The 21111-nt window shown below is 36.2% G+C and overlaps 1 protein-coding gene across 5 annotated transcripts in view; it reads right to left on the reverse strand.

The window, feature by feature from the left end:
• The window catches only part of CRPPA (CDP-L-ribitol pyrophosphorylase A), a 283050-nt gene that overhangs the window by 229753 nt on the left and 32186 nt on the right, over positions 1-21111 (reverse strand). The window lies entirely within an intron of this gene.

Raw genomic sequence — 21111 nt, forward strand, 5'->3', positions numbered from 1 at the left:
AGAATTACTCATAATATGTAATTTTCATTAATTTTCTACTATTTCTACATATTTCCTCTCAACAACCCAGTAAAGACTACATTACCTCCTTTTGTGGACAAAAATACCAAGACTCGAAGTATAGTAAATTACAAAACAATGAGTAAGTTGCAGAAACTCAACGGTCTGCTTCCACATTTCTTGCTTTTATGACATGATAGTTGTGATAGATTAAAAAAGCCACAAATTCTTGTGAGGGAAGGGTGTCTGTTTTTCCTCTCCTTAAATATATGGGCTGGCCTTTAACTGCTCTGACCTATAGAATACAACAGACGGGATAGTGTTCCAGGTCTGGGCCTGGGCTATAACAAGACTAGCAGCTTACACGTTAGTCTTTTGGAACTCAGATTATCTTCAAGTTCACTGATCCATTTTTCAATTGACTATTGATCACAGCCAATAGATTCACTACACTTTTTTAAGCTAGGATATTCTATTTTTTAGTTCTCAGATTTCCATTTGATTCTTCTTTCGTACTCTTTCCATATTTGTCTGCAATTCCTCATCTCTTGTAGATTCTCCAGCATATCTGTCATAGTTATCTTAATGTCCTACACTGCTGTTTCCAACATCTGGGTCTTTTTCTCTTGACTGATTATTTTCTTAATAAGAGTCACTGTTACCTGTTAAATATTTAATAGTTTTGAAATATATACTAGACACTGTAGACCATATGTTTTGCAAACTATAGATTCTGCTACCTTCCGTGATGTTTCCTGGGAAGTGGTACTCCTAAAACTATACGTATCATTCAGTGTTCAGTCAGGAGTCATAAACTACACAATAATTTGAACAGGGAAGATTTAATATACAGTATTATTAACTATGTACTATGGTTTAACTACTAAGAATGAACAAAATAGAACTCTAAAAAATACACTAAGTCTGAGGGAAAATACTCAAGGATGAAACAAACCTGGAAAGAAAAGAGGCCCTCTCTCCAAGGCTTAGATTCAAACCTCATTGGAGAAGATATGGCTGCAGTCCACTTCATGGTGGGGAAGTTTAGTGGCTTTACCTGGGCCAGAGATGGTGCATGGTCAGCAGGCCAAGGCTGTCGTGTCAGAAACCATGGAGGAGGACTGAGAAGCTGGGAGTCCCCTACTGGACAGCCAGGAGCCTGAGGCTCATGAACAGGGAACTGCAGACAGGGACTGACAAGCTGGAAGCCTACTGCTGGAGTCCCAAGAAACAAAGGCTGGCAGGCAGAACCACAGTCCATGACAGGCAAACAGGTAAAGCTCTACCAGGGTGTCAGCAGGCAGAAGCTGACAGGCAGTGACGCTCAGGCCAGAACTAGCATCAAAAACTCACTGAAGAGTGAACAGCACTGAGCGAATGACCAGCAGGAAAGAAAGCATACCAGAATTAGGAAGAAAAGCCCTTTCCTCCTATGGTGTCCCTTTAGCCCTCTGCACTGACAAAGCTTAAAATTTCTTGGCACAGAAGAGATGTCTGTGGGATCCAGCAAGGCAGTGAAGAGTGGATTTAGAGCCAAATGGCACACCATATAAATGTGGATCCTACCCAGTGTGATTCCCTTCTTTGAAGGGTGGAATCCCTTTCAATTTTTGCCTACTTTTGGTCACTCTTCACTGCCTTTATACAAATCCATACATCTATACCTCATCTCTTTGTCTCTGAAAACATGTCTGTCTCTCTCAGTAGAAATAGCTATCAGTTTAATTTTTATCCACTGGAGTGGTGGCTGTTCAAACTATTCTTCATTACTGGGAACCAAAAGCCCTAGGTAGTGATTTGACACAGAGTCTACAGAGTACTGTAAGCAGAGACTACCACTATTTTATGTTTCTGACTACCTACTGTGAGGTTTATAAAGTAAATGGCCATCTTGGCATTCAATAGTGCACATAAACTTCATTAACAGTAAATTCTTGTCCAAAATATTCTCAGTGAAAAAACTGATTTCCACTAGTCCTAAAAAATTTAGAAGAAATTGAGTTAACTCAAAAGCATTAGAAAATGTCTCCCTTAATTGTCCAGATAATGCTAAGCTACATCTCTAGCTCATATTTTGAAATATCAAACTCTTAAGATATTAAACCCCCAAAATAATACTGTCCATAAAGTAACAAACTTTGAAGTCACGTGTAGGGAAAAGATGAGATTTTTATTTCTTAAAAGTCCCTAACATTTCAGTACACAGTGAAGGGCACGTGGTTAGAAGGGTTGGATCCCACAGAACCATTTCAGATATGACTATTCCCCACAACAAAGGTGGTTACATGCCACCTTTAATATTAGTACATAGTTAATAACCTTTTTTATGTCATTATATATGACTTTTCAATGTTCTAGGCAGTAGACCAATAAAACAAAATCCTGCTGGGACCACTTAAAAGCAAAACTTGCCTTCTAGTTCTTACTTGGTGAAACACCCAAGAAGAAAGCCATATTACAGACTCAAACAACCTTGGCACCAAACACCACAGAAAATTATTACTTTTTGAGAGACAAGCATATCTTCTAAAAACAATTTATTTTAAAATAATTTAACAATGGTAAAAAACAGTTAAGGGTAATTTGTTCAACATGTAAGTGGACATATTATGGACACAACTCCACAAGTGAATTAGATGATATATCGGTCTGGGAAGCAGGGCCACTATAAGCAATATGTGATAAGCGGTTATAGGAATTAGACCTTACACAGTTGTGAATGTTGCTGGTGAAGGCATGGAGTGGATCAGAGAATGTGTCATTGACTACTCAATCTTGCTAGACAAGCACGCCCAGCCACCAAAGGGAGACTGTGAGAGGAAAGTCATGAAGAAGTGTATAGGAAGCAGCTGTGTCTGTGTGGCTGCTGCCTCTGTGGGTCTCCCCAGCCCAATGTCTGGTGACGAACCAGGCCAGTGTTGGTCAGCAGTGCTAACAGTCAGGAATACAAGCTAGATGATGGAGTGAGATGGCAAGAGCAGGCTGGAACCCACCAGGCATCTTGCTGTCACCCCATCTGACAGCAAAAAGGACTTTAGGAGAAAATGGCTCCCGCTTCAATTCAGCCTTCCAAATCTCACTCATACTGCTCCTGACCCGTCTAACCAAGAAAAAAAGTTCCCAATTTAACCCAACTCACATAGCAACACTCACCACAGATGAATAGCATATAATTCAAATACACACAGAAAACAACTTATTAATTCATCTGCTTAACAGAACAGACATAGTATGTAAGAAAGGTGTGAAGGAAATTATATGAATTCTAAAATCCATATTTTTTCATTATAAAAATACGTACTCAAAATCTCTCACCATACTTTTTCAATCCCTCTGCAATTTTTGTGAAGTAAAAGAGGCTCAGATAGGGGTTGGAATTCTTAGATCTGCCCAGGAAGCCGGTTTTGTTTTGGCCATAAAATGCTAAGCCACCACCTAGAAACTAATGCATATACTACACAAATTGACAAAAAAGGCCAAAGGACTAAATGAGATCAAAATTGACTTTACCGTCTGATTCTAGATGAACCCACGCTTCCCAGGATTTCCTTTAGTGTTCAAGTGAACAAAGAAGTTGTTCCTTTTGAACCTCATTTCTGCCCCCTAAATAATGTCATCTCTTTGCCAGTACACACAACAGTTCACGATGTGATCACAGAATTGCTGGGTAGTCTACAGTTCTGTCATCCTTGGAGGAGGATTAGAAGGATTGCCTGTGTACTAGTGTCTGTCAGCCCTTGCCACATACAAAGCCTGGAATTTGACTGTCAGTTACGTATAATTCTTCAGTGTCCATCTGTGCAGCTTCTCAAACTTCCTTATAACTCCTGCCCCTCCTGACTGTCCTCCAGATGTCAGTGCCTACATTGAGGTAGGTAGGTGACCTAGCTGACTCTGAGAGTTAGAGACCTGCAGTAAAAGATCAAAGGGAAATACTGTGTCTCTCAGTTCATTTCTATTTATTTTAAAAAGCAGCTTTTCTTGCCAAATTCTATAACAAAGAGATCAGGATTTTAGAGGATAAAACAAAAAGCCCTTGACAGCTCCAAGAGGCCCTTCTGCCTACTGCTTATGATAGAATAAGAGTTTCCATTGTATGCCACTTCCCATGCATTCCATTCCCCACCTTTAACTTTCTTACCAGAAAAGCACAAACATAGAAGAGCTTTCCAGTAATCTCCCAGACTGAAAAGTTTTTTCCCAGGATCTTATTTTTCCCAATACAATGTTGCGCACTCAGGGCAAACCACAGGAAGAAAGTAACAACCCTACTATTTTTGTTATCCTTCTCCAGTCTGATCTGTGTCCTCTGTGTGGCTCATCTTTTGTTTGTCTTCTGTTGTTCTTACAGATGCTTGCAATTTGACTGCATCCACATTGCATTTTTTTTAATTGCCCAACACAGGTAAAGACAGATGTGCATACCTTATTAAGACATGGTTCCTAAAGAACAAATGTGAACTAGAGTAGGAGTATGAAAAAAATTGGTACTATTGTTCTCAAAGGTTTCTACAGTAAGTCTAGTTTTCTACTCCATAGTACATAAGGAAAATAAATTCATAGCCTCCTGTAAAAGCACTCCATATTTTATACTATAAAAAGTCTTTCTAAGTTTTTAAATTCTCATAGTGATATGTATTAAACATCTAGATCTGAGGCATATCCTAGATAACAAAGACAGGAGGAATAATAAGAGAAATATAGTTAGAGTCAATGACATTAAAGAGTGCATTATCACCCAAAATAGCCAAAACAATCCTGAAAAAGAACAAAAAAGTTGGGAGTTTCACACCTCCTGATTTCAAAATTTACTATAAAACTACCATAATCGAATCAGTATGGTACTGGCATAAAGACAGACATATACACTGATGGAGGAGAATAGAGAGCCCAGAAATAAACCCCTGCACTCATAGTCAAATACTTTTCACAAGTGTGCAAAGACCATTTAATGGAGAAAGAACAGTCTTTTCAACAAATGGCACTGGGAAAACTGGATATCCACATGCAAAAAAGTAAAGTTAGGCTCTTACCTAACACCATACACAAAGAGTGCCTCAAACGAAACAAAAACCTAAATATAAGAACTAAAATTATAAAACTCTGAGAAGGAAACATAGAGGAAAGCTTCATGACATTCACTTTGGCAATGATTTCTTGGATATAACACCAAGAGCACAAGCAAAAAAATAAAAATAGATAAATTAAAGTATATCAAAAGTAAAGACTTTCATGCATCAGAGAACACTATCAACAGAGTGAAAAGGCAATTCAGAGAATGGGAGAAAATATTTGCAAATCATATGTCTGATAAGGGGTTAATATCTAGAATATAGAAAGAACTCCTACAACTCAACAACAACAGCAGCAACAAAAACCCAGTTTTTAAAATGGGCAAAGGACTTGAATAGACATGTTTCCAAAGAAGATATACAAACGGCCAATTTGTACACAAATGTCCTCTTCTTACAGATACAACTTTGAAAACATAATGATATGCCAATAAATTTGAAAATATCAATCAAACAGATAAATTTCCAGAAAACGTGTCAAAATTGACACAATGAGAAGGAGAAAGCCTTGATAATTCATTAAGCATTACAAAAATTTAAATGTTAATTAACAATATCAAAAAGATGCTCATGAATGAAAGAAATTTATACAGAAATAAATGAAAAGACATCCCATGTTCATGGATGGGAAGATTTAATAATGTTCACATGCCTACACTTCCCAAAGCAATGTACACATTCAATGCTATCCCCATTAAATCCTAATGGCATATTTTACAGAAATAGAAAAAAAAATCTTAAAACTCATAGGGAACCACAAAGGACCTAGAAGAGACAAAATGATTTTTAAAAAGAAAAACAAAGCTGGAGGCATCACACTTCTGTTTCAAAGTATATTACCAAACTACAGTAACCAAAACAGTGTGGTACTGGAATAAAGAGAGATACAGACTAAAGGAATAGGGAGCCTAGAGATAAACCCACATATATATGTACCACTGATCTTTGACAAGGGTTCCAAGAATACAGAATGGGATAAAGATAGTCTCTTCAACAAATGGTGTGGGAAAAACTGGACATCCAGATGCAGATTAATGAAACTGGACCCCTATCTTATATTATACACAAAATTAAACCCAAAATGGATTAAAGACCTGAAACTATACAACTTTCAGATAAAAACAAAGGGAAATCTTCTTGACATTGCTTTTGGCAGTGAATTCTTGGATATGACAGGAAAAGCATAAGTAACAAAAGTAAATATAGACAAGTGGAACTGCATCAAACTAAAAATCTTCTGCACAGCAAAGGAAATGATCAACAGAATGATAAAAAAAAAAAAAAAGCTAAACTAAGGAGTGGGAGAAAATATTCACAAATCGTGTATCTTATAAAGGTTTCTTTTTTAATTAAGATATAATTGACTTAACCCTGTATTAGTTTCAGGGGTACAACGCAATGATTCAATATTCGTATATATTGCAAAATGATCACCACACTAAGCCCAGTTAACATCCTTCACCCTACACAGTTACAAAGAAAATTTTTCTTGTGATGAGAACTTTTATTTTGATGGGGAAGATTCACTCTGAACTAACATTCGTTGCCAATCTTCCTGTCTCTTTTATTTTTGCTTCAGGAAGATTAGCTCTGAGCTAACATCTGTGCCAGTTGTGGTGGGTCACCACCATAACATGGCTGATGAGTAGTGTAGGTCCACACCCGGGATCCGAACCCACAAACCTGGGCCGCCATAGCAGAGTGCATCAGACTTAACCACTATGCCACAGGGCCAGCCCCGATGAGAACTTTTAATAAGGTGTTAATAGGCAAAATACATAAGGAACTCCTACAACTTAATAGCAAAACAAATAACCCAATTTGAAAAGGGCAAAGTACTTGTCTATTTCTCCAAAAAAGATATATAGATGGCTAATAGATGTTTGAAAAGATGCATAACATCACCAGTCAACAGGGCATTGCAAATCAAAACCATAATGAGATATCATTTCACACCAGTTAGAATGGCTTTCATAAAAAAATAAATAAATAAAAGTTAAATATTGGCAAGGATGTGGAGAAATTGGAGCCCTTCTCCACTGTTGGTGGGAATGTAAAATGGTACAGCCACTAGGGAAAACAGTATGGAGGTGCCTTAAAAAATTAAAAAGAAATAAAAAAAAAGCTGTTCCCCTAATCCTATCCTCTTAAAATGTCTCCAAGCACAGAGTATTTACTAATAATACAGTCTTGCTATGAAAATCAAATAAGAATAGCACAAGTACAGAAACAGGACAATTTCACTTATAAACACAAAGAAAAAGTCCCAAACAGAATACCAAGAAGCTAAAGCCAGCAGTATAAAAAATTCTATCAAGTAGTGTTATCTCAGAATCAAAGATGGTTCAACATCAAGAAGTCTATCATGTCACTCCACCACACTATTAGACTAAAAATCACATGGTAACCTTGCTAGTTATAGAAAAACAAGATTTCAAAAAGCATGATATTGCTTATTTTTAAAAGAAATAAACCTTTTTTAAGAAAAGTTAAAGATTAATTTAACTTGTTAAAGGCTTTCTATCAAAAAAGCTACAGCTAACATTATACTTAAGAAGTTATATACAGTTTCTTTAATGATGGAATCCAGAAAAACATACTCCATTATCTATACCATTCTACAACATGATACCAGAGGTCCTGGCCAAAGCAACAACAAAATAAAAATAAATAAGAATTCAAAGGAAAAAGACAAATTTGTCATTATTTGTATATAATATGATCATGTAAGTAAAACAGAAGATTTCAAGTACAAACTTAAAACTAGAGTTCAATGAGTCTGTCTATTATAAGCTCAATCTACCAAAAGGGGTGTGGGGAAACATCACACACAACAGCAAACATAAATTAGAAAGTAAAACACAAAATAGTTTATAATGGCTAACATATATTTAATCTAAGAAATTACTAAAAGCATATATAATACATACATAACAAAGTAAAAATCCTTCAAAGAATGTAAAACATCTGAATAAATAAGCCATACTATGTTTATAAATGGGACAACTTACTATTTAAAGATGACAACTTGATCCCTAAGTTATTTTATAATTTCGAAACATTCCAATAGAAGCTTCCAGGTGGCAGGAACTTAGATTTCAAATTTGTATAAAAGTAATAAAGGTCAATAAATAGTGTATCAGTCACATCTTATGTCCTGCCCTAGGTTCTCTTGGTCTCATATACTCTATGCCACCAAAGTGCCTAACCACATGTGAGCCCACATGGCCCTAGAGGCCACAAGCCAGAGTCTCTGGTTTTTCCCTCTAGTTACCTCTGGACACAGTTACAGCACCATGGTATAAGTCATGGGATCTGGCTTCCCTCGGGACTGAATGGGGTGGGTGGGGCAACCAGAGTTCACACCCTGTGGGAAAAACTTTAAGAGGGAGATAGAAGATGAATTCTCTCTTAGAACAGCCTATTGGCAGGAAAAACACAAACAGCTTTGTATAAGCCTGCCTGGATACATCCCATGTGATGAAGTGACCAGCTGTGTTTGTTTGTGAAGCAGTGGCCAGATTGGTAACACATCACCTCACATCAGCACTTAAGCCTTGCCTAAGGCTCTATCTACTAGGGAACCTGTGTGAAACAGACAATTTTGAAAACAATTAACAAAAAGTTAAAACAATGTGGTACTGTTCAGGAAACAACAAATAGATCAGTGAATAAAGAAACCAGAAATAAATCTACACATAGATTGGAAATTGGCTATATAACAGAGGTCATTTCACAAATTAGAAATGATTCGATTATTTAGTAAATGATGTTGCAAAAACTCACTCACTTCATAAAAATGAAAAAAGCTGGGACCTATAATGCAGAATATTTTTAAATGACCTCCAAGAAGACTAAAGTATGAAAGACTAAAGTAGGAAATGAAAAAGGAGTATCAATAGAAAGAATAGAACCACAACGTGGGAACGAATTTTGTGAGATCTTAAATGCACAGAATTTGGCTGAATCAAAATGAAGAACATTAAAGATAATAATAATAGACAGGCTGTAAACTAAGATATTTGTAATGTGTAAAACTAAGAAAGGAATAATATCTAGGATATATAAGAAACCATCTAATCAACAAGAGAAGAAACTCAAAACAAAATGGACAAAAGACATTAAAAAGCAACACAGAAAAATGTAAAAAAAATATAGACAGAATGGTTCACCCTGAGTAGCAATCAAATAAATTCAAATTAAAACACAGAAATCAAAATACATCTCCCAGATTGACAAACATTAGAAAGTTACAGCACTTTAAAACTATAGAAGATGTGGCTGAAACTAGAAGCACTTCCCTCCACTTCAGTGCTAATAGGATCTCAAACTGGTGCAGCCATTCGGGAGAGCAATCTGGTAGAACGTTACAAAATTAAGAATGCATGTACCCTGTGACCTGGCAATTCACTTCTTGATAGATACCCCAGGGAAACTCATGCACCCTCTTGCACTATGCTCACAAAGCGACATATGAGGACATTCACTTCCATATATGTGGTAGCAAGCAATGAGAGACACAAATAAGTAAATTGTGGTCTATGCACATGATTAAAAACTATGAAGTAATCAAGAATAATGAATGAGCTTTAGATTCTTCAATATGGATGATTTCACGAATAGTGCTAAATAAAAATCAAGATCTTTTATGTAAATTTTAAAACATAACATGATACATTTTAAGAACACACGTATATATATTTATATATGATAGGTTGATTAGAAGGATAAGAATTAAATACAACAGAAGAGGTTCGTCTGGAAGCAGGAGAGTAAGCTCTTGAATAGGAAAGGGAGATAATAATAAAGTTTTAAAAAACAAAAAGAGGTGGCTCACATAGATAAATAAGAGCAGCTGACTAGAAACCAAAGAGGACCATCAACTCACTTCTATACACCTCAGGTCCAAAACAAAATGGAGAGGAAATAAAGTAATGAGTTTGCATTTTAACGTGTCTCTGGATACATGTTAAAATAAACATTTTTAATGTTAAAACATGTTGAGGTTGAAGGAGACAGATTTCAAAGGTTACGATAAATGAAAAAATCATCAAGAATTCAGTGAAAACAAGGAGGAGAAGAGGGTGGTAAAGCCCAAAGTAGAGGTGTATCTTGGGTTGTTGTTTATTTTTAATGAAAAGTGAAAGGAGTCACATATACCAAAAGTAGACATGATAGGATAAAAGGTAGGTGTGCTGAGGAGACTTCAAGTCATGAACTCCGCAGACTGGAGTTCTGAGTGGTGGAAGGTAATCGTACACGTGATAAGGAACTAGTACTTTACCCTGTGGGCCAGAGAGGGCCATGGAAAGTCCTACAGCTCCGGACCAACATGGACAGATGTACAGGTTAGAAAGATCACTTGTGATTGTTGATGAAGAACACTGATGAAGATGGGCAAGGACAGCAGGAGGAAAACCGTCAAGAGATTTTATTTCACCCCGAAGTCCATGTGAAAGATCACGGGGGCTAAATCAAAAGACATTGAGATAAAATATGCTGGCAAGGTTTTAAAACTACAATCAGTGTAGAGGATGATCCAGAAAAAAGCAAGTTTGTGAAGAAATCATTTATAAATTGGTCTCCATACACACGAAGTAAATAAGGGACAAAAATAACAGTTTCAGGCTAATGATTAAGAAATTAATTTCTGGAAGTAAGGATATTTTCTCAAAGGAAGTCCAAGCCAGGGTCACAGAATCATTTTTTCTACAACACTTTAGAAGTTTTCCAAAATAGGACCAGAAAAATGACATGGCTCTATGAGCCTACCTAGTAGAATAATTGATAGAAGAAAAAGATAGAAGAGAGAAAAAGAAGGATGAAATCAGGAGAAATGTGACAAACAGGAGAAAGCATGATTTTAGAACGTGTTAATTAACTCTTCAAACACATCACCAAGACTGTGAATTTACTTTCTTATAAAGTACCATAAATAATATATAGATCATGGATTATTAATAACTAAGATGTGCAACTTGCTACTCTGGTTTGTGACTGCCATTTATCACAGGCAAAATGATGGTTGGCAGATACTTTGACGAATCTACCCAATTCAGCTCTTTCTGACTCATCTTAAAATCCCTCATTTTTCTTCACATTTTCTTCCCTCTTTCACTCACTTTTCCCCTGAGGATCTTTTCATTTCTGTCAAACAGTTTATGCGAGCCTCCTATCCCTTCCTACTTTTCCTTTTGAAAACCCCATGTAATGTGAGGTTTCTTCTGAGACTTTATTCTAAGGCTTTTCCTCATCACCTCCAAATCCAATCCAGGCCAAGTAAGCACTCAGCGAGGTCCTCCTTCTTCCTCCAACCGGGGATGAGGGATGAGGGCGGGAGAAGGAAGGGGAACTACACTCTGTGAAAATGGCCGTCAAACTTCTGAGAGTTGTAATGCCTGCAGATCTACAGAAAAGATATTCATCATGAAATTCAATTTTCTTGACTGGTTTCTTGTTAACTCAGCATTTGCAGCCTAAATGTGTTGGCATTTAGTACAAAATACTGGTTCTATTTATTCTAATGGATGTGGGGTGTGGGTAGAATATGTATTACAAAAGGAAATTCTTGTTATATTCCTTTAATTTTATGATTATATTCCTGTACCTAGAGACAAGTGACAGGAATTTTTAAAACTTGAAGGATTTGTTTTTGGTTGTGTTCATAGGTATTTTTACCCTTTCAAGTTAATGAGGCACTTTTTAAAAATATATAGCATTTCAATCTCCATTATAAGAATAATATTTAAATATTAATTATTTTAAATATTAATTATCTCCACAGTAGAACCCAGGATATCAAACCAAAAGGCACATATTTAACACCTCAGAGAACAACTCTGTCACTGGTTGAGTTGTGCAGTGTCTTTCGTGCATGTGCATTTTCATGAAAACTTAGTTAACAAACTACCTCCTAAAATTCTGAGAACCTGAACACTTGAGTGTTAGAAATGAGGCCAGATCTCTAAACAATAAAGTTCAGAATACCATCTGTGAGCACCACACCAATTTTCTCAAGAAACGGATTTACATAGTTTGAAAAGTTTCTTTGCATAAAAACTTATTTTTCTTTAAACTGTACAGAACACAATTTCATATTTTAATATTTAATAAGAATCCTCTAGACTAGTCTGTGGTGTTTTCCTCACATTCATAGAGACTAATTTTCACTGCTGAATTTGTTTGTTATTCTTTAACTTAGTAATATTTTCCTTTAACAACCTCTTACTGTGTCGTTAAAAGTTCCCAAGGGATAAAATAGGTTTTGGTTTTTTTTTTCCAGATGATCTTAACCAACAAAAGAAAACCAGTAAATAATGATACAGAAAAGTCCAAAACCAATAAAAATAACAAATACTTGAGTATTTATATATCTAATGTCCATCACATCATAGATTTAATGACTTAAATATCAACCCAGACATAGATATTAACAACATTTCAGTATTCACATATGCAATTCATCTTTGTTTCGTGTGTGTACTCACACACTCACGTATATTTAGACACAAGCATAAATATATTCTATATATAGTTATTAATTTAACTTTGTATTATTATATCATTGACATCCTATCATGAACATTTTTGTGCTCAATAAAAAATCTGCAAAAACACAACTTTAAGTGACCCTTTAAAACTACTAATAACTATGTAACTATTTAACTGATCTTTAGAAACACAGGCTGCATAGAATTTTTCACAGTTACCAAAATGCTGCAAATTCTCAATTTTATATACAAATACTTCTAATAATTTCAGATGAATTTCTTAAAGGTCTTAGGAAGAATTTATAAATATATACACATGCACATATATATTACTCCAAGCAAGCTTTTTATATAATTGACACTAGTGTTAACACATAAATATGTATACATATGTATGTATGTATGCATGAAATTCATGCATTTCTATTTATTAAGAACATAACATAAGCCATGAACTTTTCCAGGTGACAGAAACAAAAGAAAGTCCCTGCCCTCATGGAACCGACATATTAGTAGGGGAGACAGACAAATACCTATCAAAAAAAATATGTCAAGTAGCGATGTCTCATAAGGAAAATTAAAGCAGAATAAAGGGACACACGACAGAGGCTGCTATTATATGTGAGATTATCAGGGACTGCTTCTCTGAGGAGGCGACATTACCACAGTGACCTAAATTAAGAGTAGAAACAGTGTGATTATCTGGAAAAGTGGCCCAGGCCAGGTAAGTACATAGGCCTTTTTTCACATACTGATATGCACACATACTCTTGAATGTTCATTCCATTAAAGAAATATGTACTTAGTAATAAAAATCTATCAGGCAGGTTGCTAAGAATAAGACAGAGACCATCCTGCCTTCAAAGGGCTCACATTCTAGCAGGGGAGTCAGACATTGACTTGTCTGACAAATTATTTCACTTCTGTTGTTATTTTCATGCTGGGCAGGAAAAAACAAGGCACTAGGTAAACGTGTAATGTATTTGGCTAACCTAGTCTTGAGGGAAAGGAAAGGTTTACCTAAGAGATAATTTATCTGATAGCTAAAGGACATGCTGCAAGGTAGGAAGGAGATAAGGTGCCAGAAGGAAGGAGGAAACTTACAGTATTTTAGGAACTAACATAGGGTGAGCATGGTTAGAGTACATAGACAAAGAGTATGAGTGAGGTAAGACAGAAGAAATGGTGGAGGAGGTAACAGCAATCTCACAGGTCAGCATACAGAATGGCGTCTTGACATTTGTAACCTCAAGCCTCGTTTGATGATGAACAGTCATCCACAGCTTCAAACTACACATTTCCTACTTTTTTTCACCACAGTCCACATAACTTTAGATCAGCTTAAGATGTGTTTCTTCTGCATATATGATTCAACCTCATATGACCTTGGTTAAAACTACCCAATTTCTGCTCAACTCTCAGGAAAAAGTAAACAGTTCCTCAGAGTAAAGTTATGCCCTTGATAAAAAAAAGCATAATAAGTCTATATCTCAAGACCACATTAGTGATTGAGCCATTCAATGGCTTTGTAATTTGGGGGGTTTTGTTTGTTTATTTTTAGCAAAAGTTATCACAGTTTCCATAACTACCCAGAAATTAGTTCTGATATATGTTTTTTCCTTGGGACAATTTTAGGCTAAAAGAATGTAAGAATGAAAGGCAATATTTACTATTTCAACTCTTCTCTTTCCTAAAGCCTTGACACCTCACCCAGCTCCCTTGCTCTTAGCTGATGATTTGCTCCCTATGTCACTGAGAAAATAGAAACGAAGAAGACAAATTCCACATCCCCCCACCACATCTCTTAACCTAGCGACATCTGTACCTTCCCTGCCTTTCCTCCTGTCCCTGTGGATGAACTATCCATATTCCCAACCAAGAACTAGGGTTGGTCAACTCCAACACCATTTGTACACTATATCTTATCCCCTCACACCAGCATCAGTCTTTTCTTCTAAATCATTCTCATTATCATAGCAATATGCTGTTATGTCATCCATCTTAAAAAATATAAAATTCTTAATATATAACCCCTTCAGCTACCCCCTCCATTTCTCCACTCAGTAGGCATGGAACCTCCTCCAAAGAGTAGCCTCACTTATTCTCTCTTAAATCAATTAAAACCAGGTTTCCATACCCAACACTTCCCTCAAACGCGGTCATTTCACACTGCTAAGGCTTATGGCCAGTTCTCAGTCCTTAGTTTTTAACCACTATGCAGCATTTAATGCAGTTGCTGAATCATTCTTAAAACACTCTCTTCACTAGGCTTTTGGGACATTCCTCTCTTATCCCTATGGCCACTCCTCTTCTAACCCCTTAGCTAATTCTTCCTTACCTCCTGTGGAAGGCTGAATAACCACCCACCTCCAAAACATGTCCATGTCCTAATTCTCAGAATCTGTGAATATGTATGGCAAGGGTACTGTGAATACATGTTTAAGTTAGAGATTTTGAGATGGGAGAAGAAATCCTGGATTAACCAGGTGAGCCCAAAATAATCAGAAGGATTTTTATAAGAGGGAGAAAGGAAGATAAGAGTTAGTAGTAACAGATGTTACAATGAAAGCAAGAGTTGGAGTGGTGTAAGGGAAGAGCCATGAGCCAAGGAATTCAGGTGGCCTCTAGAAACTGAAAGATTCAAGGAAACAGAGACTCCACTAGAGTCTCCAGAAGGAATACAGCCTTGTCAACAGCTTGATTTCAGACTTCTGATCTCCAGAATGGTAAGATAATAAATTTATATTGTTTTAATTTACTAAATTTTTGATAACTTGTTACAGCTCCAATAGGAAACTAATATACTTCAACCTCAAAACCTTGGCCTGTAACAGGGTTCAGCCTTTGGACCTCTTTCATTCTCTCTCTGCACTCATTCATTTGATGATCTCAATCAACCCCCAGGCATTAAATGCCTGAGTGATGACAAATCCTGAATATATATCTGGACCTCTCTGTTGATTTCTAGATTCATATATCCAGTTATCTCCTTAACATTTTCAACTGTATGTCTAAGAGTAATCTCAAACTTGGTATGTCAAAACCAAATTCCTGATCTGCTCCCACAGAACCTTTCCTTCCTCTACCATTCTCAGTGTTAATAAAGGGCAACTGTGTTCTGGTTATTCAGAGCAAATCTGTGGACCTATGATTCTTCCCTTTCTCTGACATCCCAAGTACAATCTATTGGTTAATCTCAGTTTTACCTTCAAATATGTTCAGAACACAAGCACTTAATGTGACATTCTCCACCACCCAAGTTGTGCTAGTTGTCCTCACTACCTTTTGCCTCAATTATCACAATAGCTTCTTACTTCTTCCCTTGCCTTCTGCAGTCTATTGTCCCAACAACTGACACGGTGACCCCATAAAAGTGGAATAGCCTACTGAGATAGGCTTCCCATCTCATTCAGGGTAAAATCTAAAATGTGTACCATGGCTTTTTAGGGCCCCAGTACTAGGGACTAGATTCTCTCCAACTACATCACTTCCCACTCCCCCTATGACATCACTCTTCTCCAGTCTTGCAGTTTTTCTTATACTCTGTGTCCTGTGCTGAAATGTTCTTCTCTCAATGATCTGCATGACCCACTCCCTCCCTTCCTTCAGATTTTGGCTTAAATTTCACCTTCTCACAGAGTACTTCTCTGTCCAATTGATGGAAAAGAGGAACCTCCCACCCCTGAACCTCTATCCTACTTTATTTTTCTCTATAACACTTATCACTATTTGACATATATATTTGCTTATTTATCTCTTTGTCGTAAAAGAAAAATAATTCAAAATGTGGAAATATAGCAAAAGCTACCCAAGGACTGTTGTAGAGAATTTTATTACATTTCATTCTTTTATCATTTGAAGACCCAGACTTAATGAAAAGACTCGTTCATGTGAAGATTTTTGTCCAGTAGAGATAGAAATAATTTCTATTCAGTAAAACAGAAAATAACAAAAGTGTGTGACCCTGGGAGACATTAAGCAGTTTACAATCCAACCCAGCAAATCTTATCCTAGCATATCTTGTTAAATTACCTATACACGCTTAACATTTAGAATGCTTTTTGAACCAATCTTAAGATCTTACTGGTCTCTCAATGTGTTGAATGAAATTTGAACTGTTCATTTTATACTTCCTGAGTGTCATAATTTTGCCTTTTGAAAATTGTGCTTTACTAGATGTGTATCTCCCCCATTAGAATGCAATCTTCATAGAGGGAGATGACCACAATGGCGACACAGACTTTTGAACTTCCCTCCTCCCCAGGAGGCACCAAACCTACAGCTAGACCCACAGCAATTCCCTTTGAAAGAAAACCAGAACCCAGCAGAGTGACTCCTACACTTTGGGCAAATGAGAAAATAACCGTATCAAAATGAGTAGGAAAGGCTGAGACACACTCTGATCATTAACCAGCAGCAGCATGCCTTCCCCACTGCAAAGCACCATATAATCAGGAGAGAACCCCCAACTCGCAGCTTCTCCCTGAGAAGCAAAGGGTTTGCACCACACATCTATACCTGAATTTTCAGACTCCTCCTGGAGGGACAGGTCCCCAAAACACCTAACTCTAAGAGTCAATAGTGCTTGTGTTCATGAGATGCACAACACTATAGTAAACAAAAAAGCAGTTCTTAACGGGCATGAACAAACAAGCACCCACAGTAACTATCCCCCAGGGATCAGAGTGAGCAGGCAAAAAACTCCCATCTCCTAGTTTTTCCCTGAAAGGAGTCTAACTGCATACTATTCAAACTATGCCTGAAGATCCAGTTTCTAATTTAGCATGCATCTAGATGCTGGCTGCCACCCTCTCTGGAGACTAGGGAAGCCATCAGACACTTCCCCCGCCCTCTCCCTCTCGACTGCTCCAACAATTAAAACTAAGTCACCAGTATCTCCCTGGAAGGAGCTTGTACACACATTTGGTACCCCAGATTAGACTCCAAAACACGTAGCTCTGATAGCCAAGAGGGCCTGCATTCATGAGTCCCACAAGACTCTAGCAAACAAAGAAGCAGTTTTTAAACATAATAAAACTTATGGAGTACAGCAAAAGTAGTTCTAAGAGGGAAGTTTACAGTGATAAATGCCTATATTAAGAAACAAGATAGATCTCAAATAAACAATCTAACTTTATATCTCAAGAAACTAGAAAAAGAACAAATGAAACCCATAGTTAGAAGGAGGGAAATAAAGATTAGAGTGGAAATAAGTGAAATTGAGACTAACAAGACAATAGGAAAGATCAATGAAACTAAGAGCTGGTTTTTTGATAAGATAACATAGACAAACCTTTAGCTAGACTTATCAAGAAGAGAAGACTCAAATAATATTACAGACAAAAAAGGAAACATTATAACTGATACCACACAAGTACAAAGGATCACAAGAGACTACTACAAACAATTATACGCCAACAATTTGGACAACCCAGAAGAAAGGGTTAAAGTCCTAGAAACGTACAACCTACCAAGACTGAATTAGGAAGAAAAAGAAAATCTGAAAGGATCAATTACTAGTAAGGAGATTGAATGAGTAATCAAAAACCTCCCCAAAACCTGGTCTAGGACCCGATGGCTACACTGGTAAATTCTACCAAACATTTAGGAGAATTAATGCCAATTCTTCTCAAACTCCAAAAAACAGAAGAGGTGGAAACACTTCCAAACTCATCTTTCAAGGCAAGCATTACCCTGATACCAAAGTCAGACAAGGATGCCACCAGAAAAGAAAATTACAGGCCAATATCCATGATGAACACAGAAGTAATAAAGGGGAAGCTCCTGGACATTGGTTTTGGTAATTCTTTTTTGGATTTAATACCAAAAGCAAAGGCAACAAAAGCAAAAAACAAAAAACATAAGTGGGACTACAAACAGAAAAGCCACTGCACAGCAAAGGAAACCATTAAGAAATAAAAAAAGCAACCTATGGAGTGGGAGGAAAAAATCTGCAAACCACATATCTGATAAGGGCTTAATATCCAAAATATATAAGAAACTCATACAACTCAAGCAAAAAGAAATAAATAACTCAATTAAAAAATGGGCAAAGAATATGAATAGACATTTTCTCAAAGACATACAAATGGATAAAAGGTCAAGAAAAAGATGCTCAACATCACTAATGATCAGGGAAATGCAAATCAAAACCACAATGAGATATCATGTCACATTCATTAGAATGGCAGTCATCAAAAGGACAAGAAATAAGTGTTGGCAAGGATGTGGAGAAAAGGCAAAAATTGAGCACTGATGGTGGGAATACAAATTGGTGCAGCCACTACGGAAAAAAGTATGAAGTTCCTCAAAAAATTAAAAATTGAACTACCATATGATCTAGCAATTCGACTTTTGGGTATTCATCCAAAGAAAAAGAAAACACTAACTTGAAAATATAAATGCATCCCCAAGTTCATTGCAGCATTGTTTACAACAGCTAAGACACAGAAACAACCTAAGTGTCCATCGATGGATGAATGGATAAAGAAAACGTGGTACATATCCACAACGGAATATTATTCAGTCTTAAAAAAGAAGGATATCCTGCCATTTGCAACGACATGGATGAATCTGGAGGGCATTAGGCTAAGTGAAATAAGCCAGACAAAGACAAATATTGCATGGTATCACTTATATGTAGAATCTAAAAGAAAAAAGTCAACCTCATAGAAACAGAGTAGAAAAGCCAGGGGATAGGGGCTGGAGGAAATAGGGAGAGGTTGGTAAAAGGGTACAAACTTTCAGCTATAAAGTAAAGCAGGTCTGAGGATCTAATGTATACATAGTGAGTGCAGTTGATAACACTATATTATATAATAGAAACTTGCTAAGAGAGTAGAACTTAAGTGCCCTCACCAAACACAAAAGGTATGTGAGATGACAAATGTGTTAATTAATTCAATGGGGGGGAGGTGGAATCCTCTCACAATGTATAGGTATATCAGATCATCATGTTGTACACATTTAAAATATCTCAATTTTGTCAATTGCGCCTCAATAAAGGTATAAAAAAATCTATGTTTGAAATAATAAAAAAGGAAAGGTACTTCATAAAGGATAAACTTGGTCTATTTAGTCACTATTGTATTCCAGCACAAATACACATTCAATAAATGTTTGCCAAGTGAAATATTTCATGGAAATATTGCTGATCAAACTCCTTGACTATAGGTAAGTTTTCCAAGTTGAAAAATGGTTCATAATTTTAATCATCTTTAATCATCTCTGTAACTTATAGAACAGAAATGATCACTGGTGGTTTTATTGCTTTGAAAATAAAGTCTTTATGTTAAAATCTGTTCAATTTGTCCAATCAAAATCAGGAAAGCAATTTTTGGTATAGTTGGATTTGGTTTTTTGCCTTCAACCATGGCTCTGTTTTTTTACTTTAGTTTTTAGAATTTGTTTGTGAAAACCGAAATATTTAATATATACAAATTATATAATCCGAGAATGAAATATGTTATATAGTTAAATTCCTTTGTGTGCTATATGATCAAGAAACTTGTGTAAGAACATAAATCAAAACCCCCAAAATGCTATAAATGAGAGTTCTGAACCACAGAACACAGATAATTATTTTTGTGTGACTATTTTCTCAATTCTCCAAGAATGCGACAGAAGAGAATTTAATTCATTACATACAACAAATGCCTTAGGGTGGTGGTTCCCAAACTTCAGTGTGAATCAGCATCACCTGGAAGATATGCTTGTTAAGACACAAACTACTAGGCCCCATTCTCAGGATCTCTAATTTAGTCCGCCTGAGGGAGAGCACCAGGATTCGCATTTTAACAAGTTCCAAAGCATCTTGTTGCTGGGCTGGAGACCACACTTGGAGAACCAGTGCCTCGGTGCATTAGGGATTAAGTCTCCAGCAAAAACTATTGAGAAGTGCTAACGTAAGGATCATGAGATTTTATTCAAATTTTCTTCCAAAATATAGCTATCATATTTATTTATTCTTCCTAAGTATTTATATAATGATGAACAAACTCAATAATCTCAGAGAATAGAGCAGATGTGGCCTAGCTCAGCAAGATTTAGGCTATAGAAGAGGATATTTGAGTAAAAAACTCAAAGAAATGTATAATAGCATAACATTTATATGATTAATAACTAAATATGGGTAACTTCCTATATCTAAATTCATTATTCCAAGAAAATAATACAAGCCACAGCAGACTATTCTTATCATTAAAATGGATTCTAATTTATATAATCTCATTTTAAAACAGTAACTGACAGTCAAGATTGATTCATAATTTAACATATATGTGATTAACTACCCTCTATCCAAAACATGTGGTGGTCTTCTATTATAAATTATATGTCATATTATACCCAAGCACTGGGTTAGTCACTCTAACTTATATTTCATTGGGAAGTTTCTGACAAGCATAATATCTGATATTCCATAACTGTTCAATCAATAAATATGGAAACAAATTGGCAATAAAATTTTTATAGATACAAAAATGTTTCCAAAATATGAAAAAACAAAGGTAATCTGGTATAATCGAAACATGAATCATTTGATATTTTAA

This window comes from Equus przewalskii, chromosome 4 (assembly GCF_037783145.1).
Source record: "Equus przewalskii isolate Varuska chromosome 4, EquPr2, whole genome shotgun sequence".
In the NCBI taxonomy this organism is placed as follows: domain Eukaryota; kingdom Metazoa; phylum Chordata; class Mammalia; order Perissodactyla; family Equidae; genus Equus; species Equus przewalskii.